Source organism: Ambystoma mexicanum, chromosome 7p (assembly GCF_040938575.1).
Source record: "Ambystoma mexicanum isolate Mex_15411 chromosome 7p, UKY_AmexF1_1, whole genome shotgun sequence".
Lineage (NCBI taxonomy): Eukaryota > Metazoa > Chordata > Amphibia > Caudata > Ambystomatidae > Ambystoma > Ambystoma mexicanum.
Window position 1 is genome coordinate 34,774,799 of NC_090939.1, and position 15,323 is coordinate 34,790,121.

General features: G+C 46.3%; 1 long non-coding RNA gene across 1 annotated transcript in view; it reads right to left on the reverse strand.

The window, feature by feature from the left end:
• Window positions 1-3,709: 3,709 nt before the first annotated feature.
• The window catches only part of LOC138525652 (uncharacterized), a 271,187-nt gene continuing 259,573 nt past the window's right edge, over window positions 3,710-15,323 (reverse strand). The window contains exon 2 of the long non-coding RNA XR_011283399.1: window positions 3,710-6,237. This is a non-coding gene — a long non-coding RNA (uncharacterized lncRNA). The remainder of the gene's footprint in view (window positions 6,238-15,323) is intronic.

Here is a 15,323-nt window from a genome sequence, read left to right on the forward strand (position 1 = left end):
GGGCGGAAGGGTCCGCCGCGAATACCGCTGGCGTAAACCCACTCCGCCAGGGTCGTAATGAGGCCCATTGTGTTGGGAATACAGGGCAGGAGATGCCAATCAAAGCCGCCGTTATTCCTACCTTGCCCGCTCCGGTGCTAATAGGAACAAATCTACCTGAATTCGATAGATGGTTGAGAGAAGCCCCGTTTTCAAAAACAGAACTATTGGGGGCATGTAGTCGGGAAAAATTATCTAAGGCCCAGAAAAGGAGAAACCGAGTGAATCAGGAAGCGTATAAAGACATTTCCATTATAGACTGGAAGGTGGAGGACCATATGCCTTCATTTCGAACAGAAACAGTGCTGGATAAAACATTAAAAAGGGCCAGGGAACAAGCTCTAGACACTAGTGGGGTCCAACCTCCTACTCCCTACTTTAAAGAGAAACAGGGGTTAATCTATCGAGTAACCCAAGGATCTGATAACATAATGAAGGAGCAATTGTTGGTTCCCCAGTCCTACAGGAAAGGGCTGATTCAGCTGGCACATGACCACACCACAGGGGGACATCTAGCTGAGAACAAGACCATAAAAAGGGTGTTGCAAAATTTCTATTGGCCCGGAGTTTACGCTGAGATAACCAAATATTGCCAAGAGTGTGATATATGTCAGAAAACAAGCCCCCATATTCCAGCACGAGCACCTTTACAAAGAATGCCATTGATCAAAGAGCCATTTCAGAGGATAGGGCTAGACATTGTGGGTCCAATGGAGCCTACCAGCCGAGGATACCGGTTCATACTAGTGGTAGTGGACTATGCCACTAGATATCCAGAAGCATTTCCATTAAAAGGAATGTCTGCCAAACAAGTATGTGATGTACTTTTACCCTATTTCGCTAGAGTGGGGATTCCCCTGGAGATTGTAACAGACCAAGGACGTAATTTTATGTCGAACGTTATGAAAGAAGTATGCAAGACCCTTGGCATCAACCATTTAAGGACCTCGGTGTACCATCCACAGACTGATGGGCTGGTGGAAAGATATAACAAAACCATCAAACAAATGATAAAAAGAGCAACCAGCCCCACTGGTCTGGGGTGGGAGAAAGTACTGCCATGGGTATTGATGGTTTTACGTGATACACCTCAATCCTCAACAGGGTATTCCCCATTTGAATTATTATTTGGGAGACAGCCAAAATCTATCTTGGGATTACTAAAGGACACTTGGGAACAGCAGGAAGAAACAACCCTAACGGAATATGTGAATGAACTAAGGGATCACCTGGGAAAACTCAGAGACTATGCTCAGGAAAACCTGGGGCGAGCTCAGGAAACGCAAGAGAAGTATTACGACAAAGTAAGCAGACCTAGGACGCTTAAAATAGGAGACAAAGTGCTGGTGTTATTACCCACTCACACGAACAAAATGCTCGCCCAATTGAAAGGCCCATATAGTATAACAAAGGTGTTGGGTCCAGTTAATTATGAGGTGGAGCAACCAGATAGACAAAACAAACATCAGAACTATCACATTAATTTACTCAAGTTGTGGAAAGAAAGAGACTCAGCAATATTGTGTAAGTCTCTAGTAGAGATGTCGGTCCCGGAACAAATGGTCACACATTCGGCTGGTAACCTACGAGATGTGGGCTTGGGGGAACAATTAAGCGACACCCAAAGAATTGAATTATTTGACACCCTGGGCCCTGTAGCAAAGACATTCTCGAGTCTACCTGGAAGGACTCATATGGCTACTCACTCATTCCCAACCGAGGCAGGCAAGATTATACGCCTCCGACCCTATAGAATCCCTGAAGCAAAGAGAGGGGAAATAGCACAAGAAATAGAGAGCATGCTGAAACTAGGTACCATTATTCCCTCCAAGAGCGCATGGTGTTCACCGGTGGTACTAGTACCCAAACCAGATGGTACCACCCGATTCTGTATGGACTTTAGGCAACTAAACGCCATTTCCAGATATGAAGCCTACCCTATGCCCCGAATAGATGAGCTAATAGAGAAACTGGGTGCTGCATCCTTTTTGAGTACATTGGACCTAACCAAAGGATATTGGCAGATACCGCTCAACCCAGCGGATCAGGAGAAAACAGCCTTTGCAACACCTCAAGGTCTATTTCAGTTTACGGTGTTACCATTTGGGTTGCACGGGGCTCCTGCCACTTTTCAGGCCTTAATGGATAAGGTACTAAAACCTCATGAACTATACGCAGCTGCCTATTTGGATGACATAGTGATTTTTAGTAAAACCTGGAAGGAACATTTAGAACATCTAATCAAAGTAATTACGTCCTTACAAGAGGCAGGACTGCATATCAACCCCAAGAAAACCAAGCTGGCAGCCAAAACTACCAAGTATCTGGGTTATTCTGTAGGAGGTGGAGTAATCACACCGTTGGTGGACAAAATACAGGCTTTGAAAAAATTACGAATACCGGAAACCCGGAAAGAGATCCTAGCCTTCCTAGGGTTCGTAGGGTATTATAGAAGATTCATACTGCATTTTTCTACCATAGCAGCACCACTGACAGACGCCTTAAAAACCAACCGGCCACTTCAAATCAAGCCAGAAGCTGTGCAAGCTTTTCACCACTTAATTCAACTAATATCAACCCAACCGTTTCTACACTGCCCAGATTTCTCAAAAGCCTTCTATTTACAGGCTGATGCATCAGGATGTGGTCTAGGTGCCGTGCTATCCCAAGGATCAGAACAAGACCTCTGCCCAATAGCCTTCATCAGTAGAAAACTCCTCCCACACGAGATACCATACTCCACCTTAGAAAAAGAATGTTTAGCGATAAAATGGGCCATTGAATCTCTTTGTTATTATTTACTAGGTCGAAAGTTTACCATCTTTACAGATCATGCCCCTCTTCGATGGCTAGCCACCCAGAAAGACTCAAACCATAGGGTCCTTAGGTGGTTTTTAACCCTTCAACCCTATCATTTTGTTACAGTACATAAACCCGGAAAATATCAGCTAGTAGCTGATTACTTGTCCAGGGTCTTGAACATGCCCGAACGGCCTAGTTCCCGGAGGGGAGTATGTGAGGTGGTCAAAGAGGCAACAGAATCAAGGGAGGATCCTATTCTAGTAATGAGACCCAGCCAACAAAAGGTTTACACAGCAAATCAAAAGAAAACTACATGTCCCAGAAACCACCACGAGAAACGAAACCAAGGAGGGGCAGAGACAGAATTAAAAAGGGAAAACGGCATAGGTACAACCCAATCATACAGCATGGAAATAGGTGTACCAGAGATTGGCACTGGTATAATGCAGTCAGCCCGCATGTAGATCGGTGGCCCCAGAGACATACAGGGTGGGGTGAAACAGTGCATGAAACTGGGTGGACTGAGGAAAGAAAACGCCCTGCAGGTGTGGGGAATGGGAGGGAAAACTGGCTGGAGACTGAAGGGAGGGGAGGAGCAGAGAGGGGCTTAAATGCAGCAACAGAGAGCTCACCAGGTGTTTCTGATTACAGCTGCCAGCCGAGCCGGAGACCAGAGAGGAATGGAAAGGTGATTGTGACTGGGCGTACTAGAAGGCTCAGTGAGAGGCACAGGGGAGATCCCTATCAGAGGCGGTCTCGCTGAGGAGAAGCGCCAGCCGTCAACCATTAATCAAGGACTGTGCCTTCCATGTGAATTTTTGTTTTTTTTTGTTTTCTTAACCCAGTGAACAGAGGGTGAGTCAGTCCGTGGAGAAAAAGAATTAAGTTGACTTTATTTTCCCTTTTAAAGATGCGAGAAGCCAAGTGGAACTTCTTTTGAACTCTGGACTGCATTAACCCTTTCACGGAAACCAAACCTCATGAAAACTAATACTGTTTGATTTGCACAAGGAGAGCTGTTGTTTAAGTTAACACCGCAATAAATCTTAAAATTGCTAAACCTACATCCGACTACAGCCTACTATTTTACAATGGCATACGAAAGCAATTGATGTAGCAAGCTTCTCAGACATAACATGGAGTTCAATAGTGCCATTGAAACAGTAATAGCATTGAACAAGCATTGTCCAAATCTCTATCAATAATGTTCTGGCAAAACCAGGCAAATCTGTCATAAAATACATAGCTGACAAGCATGTCAGATTTCTGAAAGCATGCACATGGCATGGAAACTAAGCAAGCTCTAGCATTCAATATGCAGGCAGCATCCTAGTGAAACTCCCAAACATTGCAAAAACTGGCAAAACGTGGTGCATTTCATTCTAATAACCCCAAATCATTTCTCTCAATGAAGCATAACGGACTTGATCATTTCAGTCTGTGGCCAAGCAGTATGTGTATCCTCACATCTGTGCAAAGTTCCAGTGTAGCATAGTTGGGCATAGTTCCAGTGTCCAGCAAGTGGACATTCTTCAGTGACTATCATGGAGCCTCACTGACATAAGCTCACTCACAAAAGATCAAATCATTGCTCACTGCTCATTGCATTGCAAGCAGGCATCATCCGAGCGAAACAAATCAAACCATACGTTGGTTTCATGTGGGTGCCGATCAAACAGATTCCAAAGCACTTTCCTCAACTTTCCCTCAACCCAAAAACTCTCCCTAGTCTATCAATCGTGGTGCCTCGGCAATTACCTCATGCTTGTGCACACATGAGTCAAAGATTTTCACAATGAAAACAAAGCACCAGGAAATACCTGTCAGGGCCTATTTTCTGCCCATACGTATCAACTCCATCCCCTAGCCCCTCCCCTTCATCACTCAATGTTAGGGTCAAAAGGTAAAGGCAATCAGTTGTCATTCTTCTTTCGCCGCAAATGCAAACAGCTCGCAAAACGGACTTGTGGCAAAGATGCAAAGATGTCGATCCGAAAACATCAGGAACAACAAGGACTTTCCCATGGCAAATCACTCAGCAGCCTGGAATTCATCCAGCAAGCAAGCTTGATCCCACATACTTCTCGGGGTAGAATGGATATCGTGTTCACACCCCAAGGCCACCAAGAGGCATTCTGCAGAATTCTTGCTGCTTTATGGCAACATTGCTTGGCACGGATGTCAGTGTCAGGTCGTCAGCTCGGAATGAAGTCACTCTGGGTCACTCAGGCAAAATCTGGACAGGTCAATCTGGGTCGACCAGCAAGTTGCCATGCGTAGGCAGTCTTCCCAGCATCAGATGTAACTCAAAACCAAAAAGAAAAAGCGCAGTATCAGTTGTTGACATATACCAAGCTGCCTTCAAACAAAAGCAAAACTATTCTCATTTCTCATTGAACTACTGCACAAACTAGGTGAAAACTGTGTCTGTCCCTCAGAGAGCAATGCTAAAAGGTCTGCCATAATTCAAACTTGTCAACTCTGTGAGGCATATACCTTCACGTTCTCTGCATAATGCATCTCTATCTTTCAAGAATGTTAACAGAACAAATTTCTTCAAATAATTCGAAAAACGATTGCAAACCACTCTGTGTGGGACTGCAATGTAACAAAAACATCTATAGCCATTCTTATACCCTCTTTCAACAAGAAGAAACCTCCACGGATTTCTTCATATTGACAAAACTGATACTCATTCAAAGCATACCCTCCGTGTCCTGCATTCGCATTCCTATTCAGTAAGCAAATGCCCTAGCAGTCTGCCCTAGGGAACTGCTTCTCCTCTCAGGCCACCCCTATCTCATGAACTCGCACTCTCTTGTGCTCTGATTCTGGGACCCTGTCCCAATTCTCTAACATATTCTTGAGTCGATCCTTATTGCTCTAAGGCCATTAAGGTATGGACTCATTACTGCAGTAATATCTTCTATCCCTCTGGGTTTTTCAACAACCAAAGCCTCACAGCACGTGTGAGTTTCCAAACAAACAGGCATCTCTAAACAAGTAGTTCTAGCCTTCTAGCTTGGCAAATATGTGCACACATTTCAACCAAATAAATCCAAACAAAGGTTGGATTTTCACCCAAATAAATAAATCCGGATTTTCAACCAAATAAATCTGGTTTTTCAACCAAAGTCGGACAGCTAGTCCTGGAGACTAATGTCCTAGAGCATGCCCACCAAATTCCAAAGATTCCAAGAAAGAGTCGCAAACTCCCATGAACTCCCACCAAAGACGAATTCCCCCGATCACTCCGAAAAGCTTCGCCTTCGCTATCTCGATCAGTGGATCAGAATTACCAGCTGCTGCAACGAACTCGGCAGTCAAAACATCCTCTTCTGTTCCAGACATCGATCAGCTCCATGAAGGCCCCACATTGGGTGCCATTTGAGAAAACTAAAAAACAATGGTGCACTGTGTTACTGAGGTGCATTTGAGATACTACAGCAAAATTGCTATGCTATGGAACAAACAAACAAACCATGAAAAGAGACACAGTAATAAGATACAAAAAGAAACACAGTAATCGGTTCAATTTCGAAACATAATACACTTTATTCATGACTTGCATTGCATGACACTAATCACAGCAAATTGCTACATAAGCGAGCAAATCAGCGCTCCTTAAGCATAAATGCGAAGCTACTGCAACTTCCCCAGCCCTTCCGGCCTGTCTCCAGCTCTAGCACTCAGACCAGCTGAGCCTAACCTACTGCATCTCTAGCATCATAGCAAAACCCCTACTAGTTCTCAGAATTTCCCTGTCCCCACACACAAGCTCTTTCAACCCCTAATGAGACCACTCCCTTCCCCATAGCTCTCTCTCGAACAGCAGTTCCCCACCCACACACTCATGACTCAACTTCTCCTGCTGCCGTCTCTAATGCAGAGCTAATGCCGTGTCCCTCATGCATTGTCCCCATGCAGTCTGCGTGCAGCGTCTGCCGTCTCCCAAGTGGTGCGCATGCAGTATCCTAAAGCCTAACAGAACAGCTACTGTTTACACATTTCAATGAGACAAATGGCAGCCTGTTCATTTCTATGGCTACGTGTGCATAATACATACAATTTCACCAGCTTTGCACATATTTTGCAATAATCTGACATGACATTTAGAACAGGACAGAACATCATATCGTCTAAGATTCCTGTCTTTTGCTCGAGACATTGAGACATTCTATTTGCAAACACAAAACAATCTTTCTCCGCAGACAGCCTTTCCAACCAAAAATCACATTCTCTCCTTGCCTGCAGCTCCCTACCAGCCGGGGCCATTCTGTCTGGGCCAAACAGTTACTGACAAAGGCAATTGTTTATCATTCCATTCCACACTGTGCGAAAACAATCCTTCCGCGCACGGCGGAGCCGATTCAGAATGGACAGAGAGAGAACACATTCTCTGTAGTGCCTAAAAGCACCTAAAAGCACTCATTGTGCTATACAAAAATGACAATGGCTTTCAAGCAAACATGGAACCATTATAGCTTAAGCAAACCCCATAGTGTTAATATGGCCTTTTTCTAGATGAATACATAGATGAATGCATGACACAAATGCATATGTGAACGAAATGGAATGTATTAATCTCATAATAACTCATCATGCACAAATTCCACGTTTAACACTATCAGGAAAATATCTTGACGTGCAGGGATTCTCTGGGGGTATTTCCAAGGTTCCATACACTGAGGAGCTGGATGTAAAGGTGAGAGGGAAGGTAGTATGTGCACCCCTACTATATTCTGAGAGTTCCCCAGTCAATCTATTGGGAGGGACCTGCTCAGTAAATTAAACATGACTATGGCCCTCATTAGGACCCATGCATTAAGGGGTTTACGGCGCCGTAAACGGCGCCGACCCTTAACGCCTGATTCCAAGGTCCCTTTGCGGGATGGTGATTTTAACGCCTGCTTTTTGCAGGCGTTAAAACCCATGCCACAAAGGGACCTTGGTGCTAACTACGCCACCGTAATTTACGGTGGCGTAATTAGCGCCTTTCCCCATTCCCATTATGCCCTATGGGGCAAAAATGGGAATGGGGAAGGGTAAAATGGGAAATGGGGATTTACCGCCCCACTCACCTTGGAATGGGGCGGTAAATCCACCAACCACCATGGCGTAAACATAGTTTACGCCATGGTGGTAAGGGTACGACCCAGGCGGTAACTTACCGCCTGGGTCGTAATGAGGGCCTATATCCTTTACAGATCACGGAGTAGTGTGTTCTACGCCTGGGATGTGTGCTGTGAGGGCAATGTTGATAATCCACACGATGACAAGGGAGGTGGTGGTCCACGGGATTCCCGTAGACCCAGACATGTTTATTTATGGTATCACAGTGCTTGTGAAGGCGGTGCCCCAGATATCCTAGCAATGCTGGTGCGTGCCCACTGATTTCGTTTTTTGCCCACCTGCTTGCCCGAGGTGGTGGCAGGAATGATACCATCGCTGGACCTGCAGGGGTTGGTAGTTTTGGACAGGAGGATTGTCCTATTAGGGACGGGTGTGAGTGGCGCACAGTGCTCTGTTTAGACCCAACAGTACAGCTAAAGCAGGTGATGAATGATTAACTGTTTGCGGATAACTCAAAAAGGAGGGGGAAATAATCCTGGAAATGTGCATCCCTTGTGACATAATTATTGTGACATAATGATATAGTATGGAAGAGTTCAGTGTCCTTTAATGGAAGTTGTAACTCCATCCCCATTCTTCATGGAAGATTTGCGGTGCATGCCCCTGCAGTTGTGGACCACAAATCCACATGATGTAGGGTTGTTGAAAGATGTAACACCTGTGCATATAACTCTAAATCCAGGTGCAGTTCTGCCCCAGGTAAGACAATATCCACTGTCAAGAGAGGCAGAGGAAGGCATTAGAAAAACAATACAGTCTCTACTGGACGAGGGGATTATCATACCATCTACATCCCCATGCAATACGGCAATATATGCGGTTAAAAAATCAACGGGGGCAGTTGGAGAATGATCCAAGACTTCCGCCTCCTAAATGATGTGGAACAGAAAGAGTTTCCAGTGGTTCCAAATCCCACAACAATATTATGCAGCATCCCCCAGAGGGCTACACATTTCACTGTGGTGGATTTGAAAAATGCATTTTTCTCGATTTCACTTCATCCGGAATTGAGGTACCCCTACAGCATTTATGCAGGTCAGATGAGGTTGGAACATACTAGATTACCTCAAGGGTACTGTGAGAGCCCAAGTATATTTCACAGAATACTGAATGCCGATCTTGGGAACAGTCAGGTACCTAGCACGATTATCCAGTACATGGATGATCTGCTAGTGTGTAGTGGTGGTGAACAGAGTTTCCGAAAGAACTCCATTACACTCCTGCAATTGTTGGTCTGTAAGGGGTACAAGGTCCATAAGACTAAACTACAATATTGCCAGCGGGAAGTAATCTATTTGGGGCAGTTCACATTGACAAATGAGAAACTGATACTACCTGAAAGGGCAGCACTAGTGCGCATCACCCCCAGACCAACCTCAGTTAAAGAGATGCAGAAAGTTCTGGGCCTGTGTAACTACTGCAAGGCCTGGATACTAGATTACGCGGCATACACAAGGCCGCTTTTGCAAGCCTTGGGAGAATCACAGAAAACAAAGGACCACCAGTTATTGTGGACAACAGAAATTATCAGAAAATTTGACGATTTATCAGTTCGGCACCCATATTGGCTACCCCGGACTATACACAGGAATTCTATTTATCACATTCGGATGGTCAGCTTATGACAGCAGTGTTGACACAGAAGAGCACTATGGGCCATAAGCCACTGGCCTATTATAGTGGTACTCTGGTGGCAGTGATGCATGGGCAGTTCACGTGCAAACAAGCATTAGCAGCCACTGCCTTTGCTATAGTGAAAAGTTCCACAATCGTAATGGGGTGTTCAGTGACGATTGCTATTTTAGAGAAGTTGAAGTCCACCCTGACTAAGCAGAGGTCATCGGCATATGAGATGATTATCTCTAAACCTCATATTCATGTGGTTAGGTGTAAGACAGTGAATCCTGCCACCTTCTTAACAGATATGCCTATGACAGAGAACTTGACGGCACACGACTGTGCCACATACGAAGGGGGGGGGGGAGGAAGATGACACTCCCAAAGCAAGGGATTGTGCATTTACAGAGGGTGAGGTACTTTTTGTTGATGGGTCACCCACACTTGATCAGGAGGATGGACAGAGATGGACAGGGGCAGCTGTGGTACGACTTGCGGGAGGGGAGTACAAGACAGTGATCATGAAAAGGTTCCATACACAGTATTCTGCACAAGCGGCAAAACTTGTGGCGCTCATCGGAGCACTGAGAGAATCGCAAGGGTGTCAGGTTATGATATATTTCGACTCAGCGTACGTTACAATGGTACACGCCCATCTCTCCCGTTGGAAGTGAGTATGTTGGGGTACAGTCAGTACAGAGATGACACTACCAACGTTGCAGGGCACTTTGCCCCACCCTACTGGCCTGTTCCATGAGTAACATGTAGAATATGCCGACTTGGGGGAGCATTGCAATGGGTCAAGGTACCTCATTGTGGTGGTCTGTCCCTTCTCAAGGTGGGTGGAAGCCATGTGCGCACCCAGATGTAAGTGTGCTGCAAGGTTTCTAGTGCAGGACATTTTCCCGTGCTGGGGTGTGTGTGTGAGGTTTTAAGGTCAGATAATGGCACACATTTCTTGTGGTGTTTTGTACCCCCCTCGCAAGAAAAGTTAAGGAATTGTGCTATTGGGTCCACGGTGCACCTCTTGGACATTCGTAGGGCACCTCCAGAGAGCACAGTGGTGCATCAGTTATCTTGAGAATAGGGGTTAACAGTACATGTACCCCAAGCACCTTACCGGCCTGTCCAGAGGAGATATGGGCATAGTGACACATCCGAGCGGCAGGCCAGGTTTCTGCTGCTAGCTCCGTATTTTTCTATCTTTGGGGGTGCTTCCTCTCTCTCATTCTCTCTCTTTTTCTCCCTCCTGTTTCCTTTTTGTTTTGTACGGTATACGTCTTGTATGTCTCTCCCTTTTTGTTGTCTTGTGTGTCTGTGCTTCTACTGCAGGGGAAAAGAAGATGGACGCAATTTATGTACATAGTTTTTTAAGTAGGGACCTGAGGCGTAAAGACAAAATAGAAAAATTGTGGACATATATCTATTATTGTTGGTCAGCACTTGCTGGAGGATTATATGGGATATTGCTCGTACGACAGGGAGTGTATTGGGGGAGGTATTACAGGAGGGAGACTTATAAAGGGCGGGAATGGGAGAAATAGGATTGTATATTATCCAAATGGAGTGGGGAGAAATGCTCTGAATGGGAGCCATTATGTGTGTTCACTCATTCCACACGCATCAGGGGCTCCCACGGTGTTAGTGCCACAAGCAGTCCCAATTATACAGGCACAATTCCTGGTTCATCTTGCTCTATGCAGAATAAAAGGAATGTTCCAGGCGCACAGTGTGGAATTTCAAATGGTGGGTCCAGATTTTGTGAAATGGTCCGACGACCAAAGAAACATCAAGTGTGTGGAGCTACCTTATCTGATGATGAAGGGATGGAAGTATGCCAACAATAACTGGCAGGACAGCACACTACCTTGCTTGGCAGCAGGACTGGTAACATATAGCAAGGGAAGACTAGCACGAGTGGTCCAATTCTGTGTGCAAATCTGGACAGAGCATATCCCAAATCTCACGTGGATTGCAACACTGGAAAGCTGGTGCAAGTGCACAAGGAAAAAGAGTATAGACTGATTCCGCAGCAAGGGTAGTCTTTGTCGGCACAAATGAACATTGTAATAAAACTCTCTTAATCACAGACATGAAGAAAGGAACGGCAGCGCTGATGGATTACTACTGGATCTGTGGTCGACAAGCCTACTTGCACCTCCCAGCTTCATGCAGGGGTTGTTGTTCACTGGCCACATTGCATTCAGCGCTATTGGTAATCCCAGACACCTAAGGGGGGAGTGCTGCCTGCAGAGGGGCCAATGAGATGCCCCACAGTATAACCTGAAGATAAGAGCTTGGTGCCCACGCAAAAGCATCACATCCGGCTAGGGAAAGGACAGTTCTAGCAACCGCAGAGAATGAAAAGATTGAAGGGAATAGTTTCTTACCTGTAACTCCATTTCTCCAGCATTGGTATCTTTCATGGATTCACATGCTTAGAATATTCCCCATCGACAGACTGGGTACCCTCGGTAAGCTTATAAAGCTTTTTCCCGTAGGAAAATGTTCAAAACTTTTGTGTCCTATCTACGTCGTTTTGGGCCGCGCACGCACGCCCCACTAGGACGTAGTGGTATAAATGCCCCACCCCCGCGGCTCCCTTCAGATTTTGACCCCTCCAAAGTGGAATGGGGTGAATCAAAAACTATCAGATGATTGCATTTTGGGGAGGCCGGAGGGCACATGTGAATCCATGAAAGATACCAATGCTGGAGAAATGGAGTTACAGGTAAGAAACTATTCCCTTCTCCAGCATTGGATCTTTCATGGATTCACATGCTTAGAATAGAATGCACAGCAGTGAACTTGAAACAATGGAGGAGGTGTAAATGCAATCCAGCACCCACCCCATCCTGCAAAAGGCGAATCATGATCACATAAGATTCAGGATTAACAACATGCCACAGTACTGCACAGAGCAATATTTACATAAGCCAAAAAAGGATACATAAAACACACGCGTTTACCTCCATGCGTATATTCGTACATATATCTATATATATATATATCTATCTATATATATATATATAAAACGTGAACAAGCGATTTGTTACCGCGAAACATGTTGTTTTTCGTGTTTGTTTCTCCTGTCCTGGACAATGGATTCATTAAAGTATTCATTTTTGGCTGACATACTATGGTTTCCTGACTCAGTGTTTTGCTGTGACTACTGCATGCAAGACTGCTTCCCGGAGTGCCTTCCGCCTTCCCTGGACTTCTGGACAGGGTTAATTACATATACAGGGTTCAATATATATATATATATACATATATATATATATATATATATACATATATGCATATACAAATACATATCCAAACCAGCATAGACCCTTCTCGAAGAGAAAGGGCTTACCTTATTGAAAAAGATGTCGCAAGACTGCTCGTCCCATTTGTATCTCGTCCGCATGCTGTTGTTCGAGGCAGTAGTGGCGGGTGAATGTATGGGGCACTGACCATGCTGCCGCCCTGCAAATGTCTGTCAGTGGAACCCCCGCCCACAACGCGGTCGACGATGAAGTCGCCCTGGTAGAGTGAGCTCTCGGACGTCCTTGTAGCGGTTTTCCCGCTTTTGAGTGACAGAAGGCAATCGTCAACGAGACCCATCGGGCCAGTCCTTGTTTTGAAATTGCCTTCCCCTTTTCCGAAGGCCCATATGCAACGAAGAGTTGCTGCGTACATCAAAGGTGTTGAGTTCGATGAAGGTAAAATGTTAGAGCTCTCTTGACATCCAGGGTATGCAAGACCTTTTCCGCAGCTGATGAGGGAGTCACGAAGAAGGTGGGCAGGACAATGGATGAATGTTTATGATAAGTCGTAGGAACTTTCGGGATGAAACGAGGACTCGTTGACAAGATCACTTTGTCTTGGAAAAATCTGAAATATGGAGGGTCTATGACCAATGCCTGCAACTCTGAGATCCGTCTAGCCGATGTTATGGCTATTAGAAAAGCCACTTTCCATGATAAAAACTTTATCGACGACGTGGCCATTGGCTCAAAGGGTGGTTTCATTAACCCTGCAAGTACCATGTTAAGGCTCCACGTCGGTGGAAAACGCTTAACCGGGTGAAATGTCCGGAACAAACCTCTCATGAAGTGTTTCACGAACCTGTCACTAAACAAGGGCGTTGATTTCCTCCCTCTTGTGAACCTAGAGATGGCCGCCAGGTGAACCTTTAGAGATGAAAAAGACAAACCACTCTTTGCCAAATGTAGTAGATACGGGAGAAGCTGTTCCGGAGTAACCCTCAGAGGTCCCACTCCTGCCTGTTCTTGGCACCACATACAGAATCTCCTCCACTTACACCTGTAGGACTTGTTGGTGGACGGGGCCCGTGCAGCCTGTAATATCTTCCGACAGTCCGAGGGAATGTTCAAGGCACCAAATTCTGAAAAGTCAAGAGCCAAGCTGTGAGGTTGAGGCTGCTCGGGTTGTGATGCCACACGGTTCCTTCGTCCCGGGACAAGAAGTTGGGCACCTTCGGGAACGTTATCAGGTGATCCGCTGACAGATGAAGCAGGTCGGAAAACCATGGTTGCCTCGGCCAACACGGCGCTATCAGGATGACTCGGCACCTGTACCTGCATATCCACTGCAGAGTTCTCCGTATCAGAGGGAACGGAGGGAAGGCGTAGAGGAACTTGCCCGTCCACGGGAAGGAAAACGCTTCTCCCACCGAATCTTCCTGTGGCCATATGCTGGCGTACATCTCGCACTTCTTGTTTGCCTTCGTGACGAAGAGATCCAGCGGAGGTCGCCCCCATTTCTCGAAGACCTTCGACAATTGATCGGTGTCTATTTCCCACTGGTGAATCTGGTCCGTATTTCTGCTGAGCGAGTCCGCCTGCTCGTTCCTCACTCCTGGCAGGTGATGAGCTACGATGGATATATCGTGTTTTAGAGCCCACTGCCACACCTTCTGAGCCTCGATGGAGAGGGTTCTGGATCGCGTGCCGCCTTGCTTCCTTAAGTAAAACATTGCCGTGGTGTTGTCCGTCAAAACTCTCACTGTGGATCCCCTGATGTGAGGCAGGAACGCCCTCAGGGCCCAGCGGACCGCTCTCAATTCCAGAACGTTGATGTGCAGGAGAGATTCCTTCTGAGACCAACGGCCTTGTGTCTGCAGAGTGTCCATGTGCGCTCCCCAGCCAGTTAGGGACGCGTCCGTCACCACGGTGAACCGGAACTCCAGCTCCTGTAGGGGTACTCCTTTGGAAATATTCTGAACTCTCTTCCACCACTGAAGAGTTGATAGAAGCTCGTCGTTGTCGACGGTCAGCCTGTCTGACCAGAGGCCCTGAGCCTGCGTCCAACGATCCGCCAAAAACTGTTGCACTGGCCTCATGAAAAGGCGGCTGTTGGGCACCAGAGGAATGCAGGAGGCCATAGCTCCCAGGATTGATGTATATTTTCTCACCGACAGCCTGGAATTGATTTTCCACTGACCTGCCAATCGACTGAGCCTGGTGATCCTGTCGAGGGATGGTCTGACTAACCCCAACTGGGTCTCGAACTCTGCACCCAGAAACACCAAGCTTTTGGACAGCGTTAACGAGGATTTTTCGAAGTTTATCGCAAACCCCAATCATTGCAAGAGGCTCATGGTGTCCTGTAGACTCCTGTGCGTCGACGCCGGGGAGGACCCCCTCACCAACCAGTCGTCGAGATACGGGTATACATGGTTGCCTTGGCTTCTCAGCCAGGCTGCCACCGGAGCCAGGCATTTC